This window comes from Carettochelys insculpta, chromosome 7 (assembly GCF_033958435.1).
Source record: "Carettochelys insculpta isolate YL-2023 chromosome 7, ASM3395843v1, whole genome shotgun sequence".
In the NCBI taxonomy this organism is placed as follows: domain Eukaryota; kingdom Metazoa; phylum Chordata; order Testudines; family Carettochelyidae; genus Carettochelys; species Carettochelys insculpta.
In genome coordinates, this window is record NC_134143.1 from 4,005,799 (window position 1) to 4,020,758 (window position 14,960).

At 50.7% G+C, this 14,960-nt stretch overlaps 1 protein-coding gene across 48 annotated transcripts in view; it reads right to left on the bottom strand.

The window, feature by feature from the left end:
- SORBS1 (sorbin and SH3 domain containing 1) overlaps positions 1-14,960 on the bottom strand; it is a 284,604-nt gene that overhangs the window by 206,149 nt on the left and 63,495 nt on the right. The window contains exon 1 of one of the 48 annotated variants that reach the window (XM_074999622.1): positions 10,913-11,044. The exons of the other annotated variants lie outside the window; for them this stretch is intronic. The gene's annotated coding sequence lies outside the window, so the exon portion shown is untranslated. Of the gene's footprint in view, positions 1-10,912; positions 11,045-14,960 lie in introns of those variants that run through there. 48 annotated transcript variants of the gene reach the window in all.

The window sequence follows — 14,960 nt, forward strand, 5'->3', positions numbered from 1 at the left end:
CCTCCTCTCCACACGGCCACACCATCCAGGGGCTGGGAGAGCCCCGCACCGTCCCTCGTGCCGGAGAACCCACCTGCTGCAGCCATCCAGCCGCCACCCCAGGCAGGGCGCCGTCGGGGCCGTGGCCGGAGGGCCCCCCGGCGGGCCGAGGAAGACCCAGCCACCCAGTGTCAGGCCGAGGTGGCTGAGGGGCACCTCCAGCTCGCCCGGACGGATATGGAGTGGCGGAGGGCGGCCTGGGAGCGGCTGCTGGACACGCTCCAGGGCATTGGCCAGGCTGTGCGGGAGCACACAGCCACTATGGCCCGCCTCCTGGCCCCCCCCGGCGACTCCCCCTGCTGGCCCTGCCCCCTCCGCCCCCACTGAGCCTGCCCCCACCACCCCCACTGAGCCTGCCCCCGCCACCCCCACTGAGCCTGGCCCCTCTGCCCCCACTGAGCCTGCCCCCGCCGCCCCCACTGGCCCTGCCCCCACCACCCCCACTGAGCCTGGCCCCTCTGCCCCCCACCAGGCCCACCCACCGGAAATATTTGCTGGTGCTACCAGCACCTTCCCCCCCACCAGGAACCCTGCAGCCGGGGGAGCAGGAGCTTCCGGGGGCTGATGGGGCTTGCGGCCCACCACCCCTGCCCCGGAATGAGTGCCTCACCCCTCCTCCAAGTTAGATGCCCTCCTCCAAGTTAGGTTCCCCCTGTGTATATTCCAGGACCCAGTTTTACACAAACATTTCTTTATTGTTCACCACCCCATGCTGTGCTCCTTGGTGGATGGTGGGTGGTAGATGTGCGGGTGCGGTGCTGGGGGGGATGGGGGTGATAGGGATGGTGGGTGATGGATGTGCGTGGGATGTGAGCGTGTGTGCGGGTCAGAGGTGGCTGACGGCAAAGGCCTGCCTGAGGCAAAAAAGCATTGAGTACTTGAGCCCTTTCCACATCATCTGTCACCAGGTTACTTCCCTCATGCAGTAATGCCCCCATACCCTCCCTGATAACCCTCTTATTGTTAACATGCCTTTAGAAACCCTTCTTGTTGCACGTCACATTCCTTGCTAGCTGCAAATCTAACTGTGCTTTTGCTTTCCCGATTACCCCCTGCATTCTCCAGACATATATTTATACTCTCCTTAGTCATCTGTCCAAGTTTCTACTTCTTATATGCATCCCTTTCGAGTTTAAGCTCACCAAGGATTTGCCTTTTAAGCCAAGCTCATTGCCTGCCATATTTGCTTTTTTTTTATTGTGCATCGGGATGGTTTGGTCCTGTGCCTTCAATAAGATCGCTTTAAAATACTGCCAGTTCTCCTGAACTCCTTTCCCCTTCATATTAGCTTCCCAGAGAATCCTGCCCATCAGTTCTCTCAGGGAGTCGAAGTCTGCTCTTCTGAAGTCAAGGGCCTCTATTTTACTGCACACCTTTCTTCCTTTTGTCAGAATCCTGAAATCTACCATCCTGTAGTCATGGCAGCCCAGGTTGCCACCCACTTCTATCTCTCCTACTCGTTCTTCCCTGTTTGTGTGCAGCAGGTCAAGCTGCGCACGGCTCCTGGTCAGTTCCTTCAGCACTTGTACCTGGAAGTTATCCCCAACATTCTGCAAAAACTTCCTGGAGCGCCTGTGTGCTGCTGTATTGGTCTCTTACCACATGTCTGGGTGATTAAAGTCCCCCATGAGAACCAGCACCTGTGATTTGGAAGCTTCTCTTAGTTGTCTGAAGAAATTCTTGTCTACCTCATTTCCCTGATCTGGTGGCCTACAACAGGCCCCAAACACAACATTGCCTCTGTTGCTTCCGCTTCTAAGCTTAACCCAAAGACATTCAACTGTCTCTTCTCTCTCCATAAACTGGAGCTCTGAGCAATCATACTGTTCTCTCACATAAATCACAACTCCTCCTCCTTTTCTCCCCTGCCTGTCCTTCCTGAACAGTTTATACCCTTCCATGGCAGTGTTCCAGCTACGGGAGTCATCCCACCAAGTCTCCGTTATTCCAATCACCTCATACTCCTTTGACTGTGCCAGGGCCTCTAATTCCTCCCGTTTGTTTCCCAGGCTTCTTTTGCATTCATGTACAAACATCTTGGATAATTAGCTGATTGGCTACTTTCTCCTTTTGAATGAGTGGTCCTCCTTTTTTGTACCTTCTTTCTTCCCCACTTACTCAGGGCTTGGGTCACCATCCCCCGATGAGCCTAGTTTAAAGCCCCTTTCACTAGGTTTTTGCAAGCCTGCCTGCAAAGATAGTCTTTCCTCTGCATTAGGTGGCTCCTGTAACTTTCTAGAAATCTTTGCTCTTGAAACAGAATCCCAGGGTCAAAGAAACCAAATCCGTCTCTCCAACACCACCTACTCAACCATGTATTTACTTCCATGATTTGACAATATCTACCTGGACTTCTTCCTTCAACAGAGAAGATGGATGAGAACATCACTTGCGCTCCATATTCTTCGATTTTCTTTCCAAGAGTTACTTAATCCGCAGTGATCCGCTCAAGGTCATTCTTTGCTGGGTCATACAATCATAGAATCATAGGTCTGGAAGGGACCTCAGCAGGTCATCTAGTCCAGCCCCCTGCTTCAAGCAGGATCAACCCCAACTAAGTCATCCCAGCCAGGACCTTGTCAAGCCAGGACTTAAAGACCTCTAGGCATGGAGAATCCACCACCTCTCTAGGCAACACATTCCAGTGCTTCACCACCCTCCTGGTGAAGTAGTTTTTCCTTGTTCTGCCATCTGACACTACTGAAGACAGATTCTCACCCTCATTTTTAGAGATCCCCTTCAGGAAGTTGAAGGCCACTGTTAAATCACCCCTAAGTCTTCTCTTCTGAAAACTAAACAAGCCCAAATCCCTCCGCCTGTCCTCATAGGTCTTGTGCTCCAGCCCCTTAATCATCTTTGTTGCCCTCCGTGGAACCTGCTCCAGCAAATCCACATCCTTTTTATACTTGGGGGCCCAAAACTGGGCACAACATTCCAGATGTGGTCTCACCAGTGCAAAATAGAGGAGAACAACAACCTCTCTGATCTGCTGGAAATGTTCCTCCTAATGCACCTGTAAGGAATGTAGCAGCAGGAACACAAGGCTGCTGAAGGCTGGGAGGAATGTGTCTCACAGAGATCATTTGCATGAGAATGCAAAGGTGTGCATGTGTGATACCTTTCAGGCAAAGCCTAATGGGGAGCAAGTAAGTCATGTGATTTTGTCTATTGAAAACACATTGTTGTAAAATCACAATTTAAGCTGACACTCAGTGTGGGAGTTGTGGGATCTCACCAATGCTCTAGGGTCTTGTGGGGGACAGGGCAGTCGCCATAGCTGCATAACACATTGATTACACAGGGCTCCCTGGTTTAAAGCATTGTAAGGAGGCAGGGAAGGGGTATTAGTTGAGCCAGCTTGTTGAGGGCCTTAGCCTTATAGCTATAAGCCTGGTTTGACTAGCTTCCCCTCCCTCCCGCACCTGTTGAAAGCTAGAGCCGGATATTAGGGCTTTCATGAAATTCTGTGCTGGAGGTATTAAGAGCTGAAATCACTGAGTAGCAGCTGAGGCCATGCAGAGCTGAAATTGTAGGGTTCTGCCTCAGGGCAATCCCCCAGCTCATGGCAGTGGGTGGGTGGCTGGTAAGGGAGCAGTGGAGAGACAGAGGAACAGATGGTGTGACCGGCAGGCAGCCGGTGGGAGGAGTAGCCAGCAGCCAGCAGGTGGCAGTCAGTGGGATGCTGCAAACAAGTGGACAGCTAGTACTGCCCTGGTGATGTATCTGTGGGCTCTGGGTTCGGGACTGTACTGCGGGAGGTACACCCTGGAACTGTGTGTGGGGTAAAGGGCCAAGAGCCCCAGCAAGAGACTTGGTTCTACTGCATATGGGGATGGGATCTTGGTAAAGGGGTTTGTCTCTCCTTTGCTTAGCTATACTGCATCTGTCACTGTAACCTGGGGGTAGGTTATGGTCATTAAACAAGCTGTTTCTATCTCAGACTCTGTGCTTGTGAGGGGGTGGGGGAGAACTGCCCGTGGGAGAGTTGGTTGGTGCACCTTCAGAGATGGGCTATGACATGAGACTGGGGCACAAAGAAAGTGCAAGGCCACGTCCATCACCCAACACAGGCAGTGGGTGCGGTGGAGATGATCTACCCTTATCCGGCACCTTCGAGAGTGACTCTGAAGAGGATGAGGCTCTCATGGAGCATCTTAGAATGGGAACCAGATCCCAGAGTCTATCAAGGGAACATAGGGAAAGGGCAACACCTTTGGCACTGAATCCCAGAGCAGAAGTGTTTAGGCCTGGGGCTGGAAACCCCCCTTCCACAACACGACTAGTTTGGGATGATGAATCTGCCCCATTTACCGACAGTTTGGAGGAGAACCGAGCATGTGTAGATACACCCCAATTAGCAGATGGAGATGTTTTTGTCCAAGACATCCCAATTTGTGAGCAAGAGACACAAGGGCCGATATGGGTAGAAAGGGAGTCACCAAGTGAATGCCCCTTATCCCTACCTTCAGAAGAGGATCGCACAGCCCCTGTTATCCCCATCCTTAATAGGCGAGATAGAGCTATAAAGCCCATAAAGAGACTAACTTACGAGGCACCTGGAGTAGTTGGGGGAGGATGTAATACATCTGGCACACACACCTGTGGAAGCCATAGTGAGCTTTCTCAGGCCGTTAGAGGGGAATTCATGTGGATGTTATAATCGAAAGTGTGATTTGCCGGGACATCAAATTCTCGGATGGGGGGGCAGGGCGGGGCGAGGACACTTACGTAAGCCTTCTATTAATGCCAGGTGCCTGTCAGAAGGGCCGGGTTCAGCTCCTAGGGGTTTCCTGTCAAAGATACAACCAACCAGCTTGAGCCCCCACCCAGTGGCCCAGAACAATTTCACCCCACTTGCTGGGTGCCTGTAAGGCGGTTCTCCCCCCTTGCAAGCACAGAGTCTAAGATAGAAACGGCTTGTTTAATGACCATAACCTACCCCAAGGTTACAGTGACAGATGCAGTGTATCTAAGCAAAGGAGAGACAAACCCCCTTCACCCAGATCCCAGCCCCATATGCCGTAGAACCAAGTCTCTTGCTGGGGCTCTTGGCCCTTTACCCCACACACAGTTCCAGGGCAGCGGAGGGACTCTAGCTATGGTGGAGCAACCAGCTGATGGAGGCCTTCCTCAAGGAGTGCTGGTTCCCAGTGGAGTTATAGCCTTACCCGCTGAAGCCCAGGAAAAGGTGACTATACTGATTGCTAATGAAACAAGTCATGATATTGCTGTAAAGTGAGGGCAAAAGATAGCAGACCTCTTTGAGCCTGAAGCAGTGGTAAGGCCTCAGTGTGGCACTCCAGCCCCAACGATAGAGCCAGAAAAATTTGACTTTGGAGATTCACCACTGTCCAAGGAATGGAAGACATGGTTAAGGGAAAAGCTTTGCAAGAGATCAAAGATATTCTCACTGCATATGTGGGATGTGCAAAAGTGGTCGAGCATAACATCAGACTGCATGATTCTCCACCTTCCCAGGAGAGATTTAGGAAGATCGCCCTTTCTGAGATGGAAAATGTGCGACATCATCTTCAAGAGCTGGCAGAGAATGGCATCATTACAGAATCCCGCAGCCCATATGCTTCACCCATTGTGGTGGCCCGTAAAAAGAATGGGAAAATTCAGATGTGTATTGACTACCGCACCCTGAACAGTTGTACTGTGATTGACCAGTACACAATGCCACGGATCCAAGATGCCTTAGACTGCCTGCTAGGAAGCCACTGGTTTTCAGTTTTAGACCTTCGAAGTAGATATTATCGGATTCCTCTGGGAGCAGAAGATAAAGAGAAGACAGCCTTCGTCTGCCCATTAGGGTTCTACCAGTTCGAATGCATGCCGCAAGGGATTTCCAGGGCACCAACCACTTTCTAGCATCTTATGGAGAAAGTTGTGGGAGACATGAACCTACTGGCTACGTCTACACATGAAGCCAACATCGAAATAGCTTATTTCGATGTAGTGACATCGAAATAGGCTATTTCGATGAATAACGTCTACACGTCCTCCAGGGCTGGCAACGTCGATGTTCAACTTCGACATTGCGCGGCACCACATCGAAATAGGCGCTGCGAGGGAACGTCTACACGCCAAAGTAGCACACATCGAAATAAGGGTGCCAGGCACAGCTGCAGACAGGGTCACAGGGCGGACTCAACAGCAAGCCGCTCCCTTAAAGGGCCCCTCCCAGACACAGTTGCACTAAACAACACAAGATACACAGAGCCGACAACTGGTTGCAGACCCTGTGCATGCAGCATGGATCCCCAGCTGCCGCAGCAGCAGCCAGAAGCCCTGGGCTAAGGGCTGCTGCCCACGGTGACCATAGAGCCCTGCAGGGGCTGGAGAGAGAGCATCTCTCAACCCCCCAGCTGATGGCCGCCATGGAGGACCCGGCAATTTCGACGTTGCGGGACGCGGATCGTCTACACGGTCCCTACTTCAACGTTGAACGTCGAAGTAGGGCGTTATTCCGATCCCCTCATGAGGTTAGCGACTTCGACGTCTCGCCCCCTAACGTCGAAGTTAACTTTGAAATAGTGCCCGACGCGTGTAGCCGCGACGGGCGCTATTTCGAAGTTAGTGCCGCTACTTCGAAGTAGCGTGCACGTGTAGACACAGCTACTGCAAGTCTTGGTTTACTTGGATGACCTGATCGTATCTGGAAGAACAGTGGAGGAGCATGAAGAAAGACTTCGAAAGGTCCTCAACCGGTTGGAGGCCTATGGATTGAAACTTTCTATCGACAAATGCCAGTTCTGTAGAACATTGGTGAAGTATGTGGGTCAAGTGTGTCCCAGGAAGGTGTAATACTGATCCAGACAAAATAGAGGCACTTGTCACATGGCCACGTCCCAACAATTACCGGGAGCTTAAAACCTTTCTAGGATTTAGTGGATACTACCGTAGATTTGTGAAACATTACGCTTCTTTTACCAAGCCTTTGAATGATCTCACTCGCGGATACCCGCTCAACAAGAGCAAGACTAAGACCAAGGGTAAGGGGAGGCCCTCAAGACTTCCAGAGCAGAAGTGCCGTGGTCCGCTAGAGCCTTTTGGATCACAGTGGGATGAGAGGTGTGAGAAAGCTTTTTGAGAAATCATTAACTGCCTAACTCATGCTCCAGTCCTAGTGTTCGCCGACCCGAACAAACCCTTTATTTTACATACGGATGCCAGTTTGGAAGAGCTGGGGCGGTTTTATACCAAGAAGTGGATGGCAAACGTACACCTGTGGCCTTTGCCAGCCAAGGATTTTCTGACAGCGAGACCCGTTACCCCATCCACAAGCTGGAGTTCTTGGCCTTGAAGTGGGCCATCACTGAGAAGTTTCGCGACTACCTATATGGTGTTAAGTTCCAAGTATGGACAGACAACAATCCATTGATGTCTGTAATGACAAGTGCTAAGCTGGATGCTACTGGGCAGAGATGGGTGGCTGCCTTGGCCAGCTATGAGTTCAGCCTACAGTACCGATCGGGGAGAAGCAACATTGACGCAGATGCATTGTCATGACGCCCACAGCCACCGGAAATTGCTGAGATTCCTCTAGACAGAGTAAGAGCCATTTGCAATGGAAGTTATCACAAGTCCCAGGCCCCTGAGAGTTGTATTGCTGAAACTCTGGGTTTACCACCCGAGAGTTTGCCATCGGCCTCTATGAACTATATTGCGTTGGATCAATCGCCATTGCCCAGGCTCAATGCTGCGGACTGGCAAAAAGCCAAGTTGCAAGATGCTGGCATCCGTGATATCCTACTTGCAAAAAGAGAGGGGCAAAACCCTTGAACCATTGTTCCCTCCACTCCGGGAAGTAAAGTACTACTAAGGGAGTGGAACAAACTGAGACTGATACAAGGCGTGCTGCACCGGGTCACCGTAGATCCATTGCAAAATCAACGAACACAACTGGTACTACCAACCGAGTACAGGGTTCTGGCCATGAGGGCTCTGCACAATGATTTTGGGCATTTGGGTATGGAAAGAACACTTGAGCTTCTCCGTAATAGGTTCTTCTGGCCCTGGATGGCTGAGGACGTACGCAGGAAATGCGAGATGTGTGCTCGATGTGTTCAACAGAAAACTCTGCCCACTAGAGCAGCCTATCTGCAGAGCATCACAACCAGCAAACCCTTGGAACTGGTATGCATTTGTCTCTGGAACTGGATAGGAAGAATATTGGAAACATCTTAGTAGTAACCAGTCACTATACCTGATATGCTCAGGCCTACTCCACACGTGATCAGAGAGCCATCACTGTGGCACGGGTATTGTGGGAAAAGTACTTTGCAGTGTTTGGACTCCTAACTCGGATACACTCTGACCAGGGGCGAGACTTTGAGGGTCAACTCCTAAAGGAGGTGCTGAGAGTGGCAGGAATAAAAAAGTCCAGGACAACCCCTTACCACCCACAAGGTGACCCTCAGCCAGAATGATTTAACCGAACTTTATTGGATATGCTGGGGACATTGCGCCCGGAGCAGAAAGCGGCCTGGAGTCAACATGTTGCCTTTTTGGTGCATGTCTACAATGCCACAAAGAATGACGCTACTGGAGCCACCCTGTATTTGCTCGTGTTTGGATGAGAGCCCAGACTACCAATAGACCTATGCTTTGGGGTTTCAGGGGATGGGGAAGGCTATGAGACACATCTGCAGTATGTTTCCCGACTAAGGGAAAAGCTGCGCGATGCCTACCGTTTGGCTACGGCAGCTGCCCGCAGGAACACAGATCGTAACAAACACCGGTACGATGCAAGAGTGCGCCCTCAGGAGCTCCAACCTGGGGACCGAGTTCTCCTGTGCAATCTAGGGGTTGCTGGTAAACACAAGATTGCCAATAGATGGAAGGCAACACCCTACCTGGTGGTGGAAAGACTTAAGGACCTGCTTGTTTACAAGATTAAACCTGAGAGCGGATCAGGGCCAATGAAGACCGTACATAGGAATCTCCTACTGCCTGTAACTGCTCATTAAGGTGGCACAGTTAAGCAAATATAAAACAACACTGTTAAATTTATATACACGGCCTTAACTCTGACCGCTGCTGGCCATCACTTGGGGCAGAAACAGTGCATGGAGATCCCCTGCCCAGGGGCCACAGGGACATGCCTGTTGGCCACTTCCAGGAGCAGCATGGGGCCAGGGCAGACAGGGATGTAGCTGCTCTGAGACTGCTAGCAGCAAGTGTCTCCAAAGGCTGGATTAGGTCCCTGCTGGGAGGTCTCTGGAATCAGTCGCAATCTCCGGAAGGCTCCTGAAGCCAAATCAGGAGCCTGGACGCTGGAAGTCAAGCAGCACAGTGGGGCTAAGGCAGGGTCCCTGTCTGCCCTGCCCCCATGCTGCTCCTGGAACAAGGACAGCCCTGTGGCCCCTGGGCAGGGGATCTCCGCGCATGGCTCCCGTCCCTGGCGGTATACATCCCTTTTCCTGTGACACAGTTCACTCTGATGCAGCATTTCCCTGGCTATCCTTTGCGAATGCACTGATCTTCATTACCCTGGTCCCTGCTCTGCTACAGGCGGGAGGAGCAGAATAAGGTGGTAAATGGACTAGTCAACGAGATGCCAAACTTCTAGCAGTCATAATGCACAACGGAGAACAACAAGAAGTCTCGTGGCACCTTAAGTACTAGCAGATATTTTGGAGCATAAGCTTTCGTGGGCAAAGACCCGCTTCATTTGCCCACAAAAGCTGATGCTCCAAAATATCTGTTAGTCTATAAGGTGCCACAAGACTTCTTGTTGTTCTCAAAGCTACAGACTAACACGGTGACCTCTCTGATAACGCGCAATGGGTCCCAGGGACAAAGTTGCCCTATGGGGCCAGTCTCTGTCACAGTTTGGAGCTGGCAGTGTCTGGGGGTTTGTTCCAAAGCCTGTCCCCTCCTCTCACCTCTCCCCTGCTGCAGCACTGGTGGTCTGCCACACACCACACAGATGTTTCTCCTTCCCTTCTTGCTTATTTTTAAAGTGCCTTCTTGGAACAGATGTTTCACATGTGTGTTTCTCCTTCTCCTCTAGCACATGCTCCAATCCATGTGGCAATTTACATCGATCTTTCAGATCCATATTCAGAAAACAAAAAAGCCCATTAATCATTCTGCTCGGCTGGACCCTAGTGCAGACACACAATGGATGCTCTGTACGGCTGCCTTGGCTTTCATGCGCTTTCTCTGAGACTGTCTACAGTACGGCTGTTCCCACTCCTCTGGGACCCCAGCTTGAACTAGGACATTCTTCATTTTTTCTTTCAGGAGACAAAATCTCATTGCTTGGCAAAAGCCACCCAAGAGAGATTAATAACTGCATCATTTGCTCCTCCCCTCACCTCTTCCCCACACCTCACACCCTGATTGCTACTGCCAGGCTCCTACGCAGAGGAGGAAATCTCAAGCTTAATGCTGTTTCACTAACCCAGCCTCTCTCACCGTGACTCCTCCTTTTTCTATCACTGCCACAGCAGCTTGCTGTCCTTGGTACCTGTGCCCTCCTGTGCCCAGTCCTACTGTCTATCCCAGCCATAAGAGTTAGTCCTTTAGCCACTGCAAGGTACAAGATGAATGAGGGAATCTCTTTTAGTGCACCAAATCCTGTTGGTGGAGGAGACCAGCTTTCAAGTTCCACAGAGCTTGTCTTTCGGTCTAGATTTTTACCCACTGTGAGCCAATACAGCTGAGTTTCATCCACATGTTATCACTTCTGAACCTTTTTGCTTTGTCCGGTGCCCATACAGTGTGCCAGACGCTGTGGTTATCAATACAGATACAAAGGCTATACAGCTGCTTGTCTAGCATCGGTTACCCTAGCACGTACCCGTGGAGACCCCTTTTACACAACAAACCTCTGCGCGTGATCCCCTCCCTCAATCCTTACCAGTTAAAACACATTTTAAGCATAGGGGTCAGCAACCTCTAGCACAGGTACCAACAGTAGCACACGAGCCGATTTTCATCCATACGCAAGACAGGAGCTTAGTGTCACTTCTCCTCCCCCATGCAGCCGGAGGTTGCTCAAAGCCTTATCACCTGTGGATTAACAAAAGACCAGCTAATGCCACCAGCCACCAACTAAACGGTAAAGCTCTACATATTAATTTATTTATTTATGAGGCTGCTGTAAGTATGATTATTAATGCCTTTAAAAAGCATCACCTGCGCTCAGACCATACATTGGATCAAAAGGTCAGATTTCGGCACTCCACCTCGGAAAGGTTGCTGACTCCAGTTTCAGCACATTATAAATGCAAGGGGCAAAGCAGGGTTTGTGGGTGGAGGCCAACAGCTTGTGTGCCCCCACATAATAACCTTGTGACCCCCTAAGGGGACAGGGTGCCCAGTTTGAGAACCCTGATCTAGACATTCTTAATATGACAGAGTTAGGGGGACTCTCCTTTGCTGTTGTTTTTAAGCTATTTTTCCTAATCTTTCTGAACACGAGAGTGCAGATTGGTTAGGATCTGTGGATGTGTTTTCTGGTTGGGAAGAGGAGAGACGGGAAAGCGCTAGAGGCCTCTCCTGTTGCAGGGCTAGAGAGATTCTGGCTGTCCTTTCCCTTTCGACACCCAGGATTTCACATTCAGTAAATGCACATAGGAAGGACATAGCGTGGGTTGTTATGGGACTGAGCCGCAATGTCAAACGGGAGTGTGATTTGTCATGTGACCCTGGCTGCGATCTCTCAATAACTGGCCTTTTGGTGACCGGTCCTACAGTGCTGTACAGGGAACAAGTGACTAAGTGGAGCCCAACAGCCCACAATACAAAAACTCTGCCACCCATTTTCTCTCCACACGTGCACTGAAAGTCGGACTGCACAGTGAGGAGAGGATGTGTGGTGTAGAGCTCTGATCCCAAGGACAGGAGTCCTGTGGCACTTCACAGTGGCACATGCACAGGGGCATGACTTGAAGAACCCCAGTACGTGCCAGTTACAAGTCTCTCTTTTTCTCACTGCATGGCCCAACAGTGCTACTCGTTTACAATAAATCACAGGAGGTTTTTTTCCAGCCAGAGAATTTGATCACAAGTATGCAAAAGCAAAATATAGTTAATTTAGTGCCTAATTCTAATAAGCTCATTCAGAGCCTCCCAGATACAGCAGCCAATGAGAACGATGTATTTCAAGCTCAGGACAGAACTTGGACTTTCACATGTATGACTGCATGTGAGTGAGAATTGGTTTCTGTCAAGAAGCCTACACAGAGGCCACTAAAATACCTAAAATTCCTGCAGAAACCTCAGCCCCTATCTTCTTACATCTATTTTGGTTACTCTCATTCATTTGAACTCTAAGGGGCTCTGACTCAGATGTAATGGGAATAATTTGCCTTCATTCTAGCACTGAAGAGATAGATGAAAATTTGTGCAATCAAGGGGTGTGTGAAAGGATGAACTGCTGAGCCCCAGGGGAAAAAAGAGCTCTCCGATCAGAGTCAAACTAGACATTTAGAGTTAAAAATAACAAATCAATCCACGTGAAGACAAAGGCCTATTGTATATTACTCACTCCTCCAGAGCAGCCCAGCTCAGGGTGAACCTTACATGGGAAACCTCAGTGCAAATTCACTCTCACGCATTCTCAGCTCTTCTCTTCTATTGATGGTGGGGGTGGAGCACAAGGAAGAGAAATACGTGTGCCCACAAATAGGCAACAGTGGATACTGCCTTCTATATGCACCATTTACCACAGCTCACTACGAAATCCCACGGACATAGGGACACTAGTGCAGAGACACAGTTCCCTGCAAACCACTCCCTCCCCACCCCATTGCTCACAATGGAGCTGTGCTGCCAGAAAGTACCACTGAAGATGGCTGAGAGCAGAATGAGGCAGTTAGAGGGCCGTGCTGTCCTTAGGCATATGCAGCATGCACAGCTGCGTAGGGCACTGCTAAATTTGGGGCACCGGCGGTGTCCTGACACAGGGGGCACCAGCTCCAGTGAGCCCAGTGCCCCAGTACCTGCTCTGCCTCCCAGTCCCGTTGGACTCAAGCTCACAGCCACCTGCCCCTCTGCTTCACCTCCCAGCCCTTTCAAACCCAATCCCCAACCCTGCTCCATCTCCCAGCCACATAGGGTCCAATACCCGAGCCCCAGGTCTCCTCACCCCAGTCCTCCACCAGCCAGCATGCAGCTCCAGCAGCCTGGTGCCCTTCAAGTCCATCTGCTCCCCTGACAGCATCCCTGCCCTCCCGCTAAAGCAGGCTCATCCCCAACTAAATCATCCCAGCCAAGACTATGTCAAGCCGGGACATAAAATCCTCTAGGGATGGAGATTCTACCATCTGTCTCAGTATTGTATTCCAGTGTTTCACCACCCTTCTGGTGAAATAGTTTTCCCTAATATCCAACCTACACCTCTCCCTCTGTAACTTCGAACCATTAAATATAAATATATGGAGATACACGTCTCATAGACCTGGAAGGGACCTCGGGAGGTCATCAAGTCCAGTCTCCTGCCCTCTTGGCAAGGCTAAGGACCATCTGACCACTCTGCAGCTATCGACTAGTGGCACATTGTTCAGAAAGGCTGTCGTGGTGGCCATTGCCTGTGCAGAGTGAGCCCTGATAGTCTGGGGCAGATGATTTCCTCTGAGTTGGTACTCAGCGCGTATGGAATCTGCAATCTACCTGGATAGGTGCTATGCAGAAACAGCTGTTCCTGCATGAGGCCCTGACTATGCCACAAAGAGTTTGTCCAATTCTCTAGTTGCTCTAGTCCTCTTAAGGTAGAGCACGACCGCTTATCTTGCATCAAGGGTATATACTATCGCCTCTTTGGAGGAAGTATGAGTTTTAGGGAAGTAAACAGGGCTCCCTCACAGAGGTGCAGAGGTGCAAAACCTGCTCACTCTAGAGGAAACTGAACAGGTTTCCAAAGAACTCTGGGGCAAAGGGTTCTACTCCAAGTATTTCTTCACAGCCAAAAAGACAGGGGGATGGAGACCCATCTTAGATCCCAGAAAACTGAACAGGTTTATTCCCAATACAAAGTTCAGAATGGTGACCTTGGCAACCATCACATTAAAAAGGAAAAAAGCCGCTGCCCCAGCAGCCACCACTTATTTTTCCCCTCTGTGGTGGCGTTAAAAGGATAATATCAGCTCTATGTGGTAAAGGGGTCAGAGTTAATGGTAGAGTTCTACGTTCTTCTGTTAGAAAAAGGAGCTGCTCTAAAGTCCAACTTCAGCCAGGGCGGTTGAAAAGGAACCGACAGGGCTTGCGCCACGTCTGCACTTCACAGAAGGGCCAGCGCACGAGGCACTTGGTGTTCACGCACGGAGCAAGGGACACTGCTCTGAAGACTCTGAACAGACCAAAGCCTGAGTGGAGCACCAAGAGGGACCACTCGCAGAACTTTTATGTTTAATAAGAGTATCTGATTGGGTCTTAGCTCTTCACACCACACAACGGGCTGGAGTACAGACTGGTCTTAAACCAACGTACATCAGTTTTGTCCTTATTTAGTTCCCATCTCTTTAGTTTCAGAGCCTCCGGAAAAGCCTCCAGCACTTCAGGCAGTTCTCCCTGCACACACTGCCTAGGCTGTCAGACCCCTGCCCAGGACGTACACAAAGCTGCATTCGGAACTTGGCAACCATGAGGAGGTTCAAGCCTCAGCGGTCTCCAACTGAGCTAGAGGAACCACTTTGTGATCCCCAGTGGGCAAAGCCAGACCAGCCTGACCCTTCCTGCCAGAAGCCAAGAGGCAGGACACACTAAATCACTTGAGTCTGAGTCAGATGTCTCCAAGCTGGAACCTGTGCTGCACCATGCCCTGCCCCTGGAGGAGGCCAACCCAGGTGAAGAGCTACTGGGATTGCCTCTTGCCACATCCCCTAAAGAAGCTAGGGACAACCCCGCACTGCAGGTACCCAAGGGTGGGAGAGTAGGAAGTGTGTTTCAGGTGGACACTGGCTGAC